This window comes from Lampris incognitus, chromosome 3 (assembly GCF_029633865.1).
Source record: "Lampris incognitus isolate fLamInc1 chromosome 3, fLamInc1.hap2, whole genome shotgun sequence".
In the NCBI taxonomy this organism is placed as follows: Eukaryota; Metazoa; Chordata; class Actinopteri; order Lampriformes; family Lampridae; genus Lampris; species Lampris incognitus.
In genome coordinates, this window is record NC_079213.1 from 71,194,651 (window position 1) to 71,197,034 (window position 2,384).

A 2,384-nucleotide genomic window follows, 5' to 3' on the forward strand; every position below is an offset into this window, starting at 1 on the left:
GACAACTGCGCGGGTTGATTTTGGCGTTGTTCATCGGTTATTACATCGTTTCCATTTATCACTTTAGGCAAACGATACCGTTTGAAAATGAGTCGCTGCTGGAAAATAACGTTCTGATGCGCTGGAGACGTCGAGGGCGCATATCAAGACACTTCAGGAGGAGGCGCGCATTAATCCTTGATTCGCCATGCTCGCATGTTGTTGTTGTTAAAGGGGATCGTCTTCCTCATCCCATAATGCACAGCGTAGCTGGCTACGGGAGATCGTTTAGTCCAAAAATGCCTAGTGCTTTCTGCAGTTGGTTCAGTCCGAGGTCGGATCACGTTCTCGCCACAAACGAACCGCACCAGAGTTCGTTTGGAAGCGGACCGAGACCACCTTTTCAACAAGGTCTCGGTGCGCTTGTTTGGTTCGCTTATGGTGCGCAGTCCAGTGGCGCCCCCAAGGGGTGGCCACGGCCACCCTGATACTATCCCTGGCCCCCCCAGCCACCAGTCGCATATGCAGAATATGCTTCTGATTATGCATAATATGCGTCTATCTGATATTTTACATTAGGTGCTGTTAATTTAAATCAATAATGTATATTTTTCATAATAATTCATGTCAAAGAAAATAGCAAATGCATAGCCAGGCAGCCAGCCGCTTTGATCGTCCGTCACTGCGTCACACTCCCTCCCTCGTTCACAGTCTGCCTCTGACAGCAGCTGAGCAGCTTCTGTTTCTAGCTAGCTATAGGGGTGCACGACTCTCAAGTTTTTGGAATCGACTCCGACTCTGGTTTAAAATATGAGAATCGATGGAATCGACTCCATAAATTACGTCATATAGGAAGTGCTTTTTGGGTCTGCTATATGTGCCATGGCTCGCACATACCCCCGCAATGTTTCGTGAGGCAATGAAGCTTATCCAATCAAGTATCCCGTCCACTCGTATTTTAGATACTAAAATGATCTAAGTTCAATAATGTGTATACATACATGAATCGTCGAACACGTTACAATATATACAGATACATAACACATTAAAACAGAATTGTTGTGGAACTCAAAATGTTAACTGTACCGGTATTAGTCTATGCACATCAGATATTTAGTAACATTAGCTGTAAAAAAAAGAAAAGACACCACAAAGTATTTCAGTATGCGATTCCTTAACTCTCATATTGATAGTTTTCAACTAGCCTATACAGTATACTACAACAGCATAATAGAATTCCTGAAATTCAGTCATGGCTTTTGGTTTTTGTGTGCCACCCCAAGAATTTCAGTGGTCCCATCTGGCCACCCCTATGAAAAATTTCTGGGGGCGCCACTGGTGCGCACCCGAGTACAATCGCTGTGTGCCCAAAAACGAACCAAAGCAAGGGGGAAAAGCAACCAGAGGAACCTATTGAACCAAACAAGGCAGGTGTGAAACGGCCCCATTCAAGGTCTGACATTAAACAACATCTAAATAGCAACATTACACATATAGCAGTAAATGCTTGGTAATAATTGTACACATCTAAGATTAACATAAATTATTTCACTTGATTTATGAGGGGTTAATAAGCTTTTTTTTAAGTTGGTGATCTACATTTTTCAATAACTGGAAAAACAATATGTCTGAAAATTGCTATGAGCAAATAAATTCTGGGTTGTTGGTTTGATATGTGGCTTACCCTGTGAAACCAGACGCTTATTTTCACTGTCTGGCCTCCATTTCCTGGGATAAGGCCTTACTTTTGTGGATCCATTGTGCTAGCTCCCCAGACAGGAATCAGGCCTCATGTATAAGTGAGAGATATCTTTCCATCTAGGAGCTGCGCTGCAGAAAGGAACTCATTCATATAGGATATAACCCACATCTGTGAAGGTTTCATGCTGAATAGATAAGGTTGACTCCAGATGATACAATATCCTGGAGTGATTCTTTCTCTGATTGACTTCCAGTTTATGTCTATGAGACAATATGGAACAGAACAGAACAGAAAGGAGGGGAGTAGAATAAAGCCGCCATGAAACTGACTGGGCAGCCTCAGGCTTACCCAGACTGCGGGATTCAGAGTCCTTGTGTTTACAGAATGGATAGAGTTTCATCATTTGTTCATTTTACGGCAAGACTAGTATTTATTAATTTAAGCATTAGTCAGTATTGTGACAGTCACTATTGTTAAGTCGTAAGTTGCTAAAACTTAGATACTAGTTTTATTAGAATACGCACTAATTTCTAATTTGATTTTACTAGTAAAAATTCAACAAACAATAGTTCTTTTATTTAAGTGACTAGTACCTAATTTGAAGGCACTAGTCACTATTGTATCCTTACTAGGAAAATACCAAGCTGCTTATCAGTTGAACCTTATGATGAATGAGTGAATGAATGAATGCCTTTATTTGTCA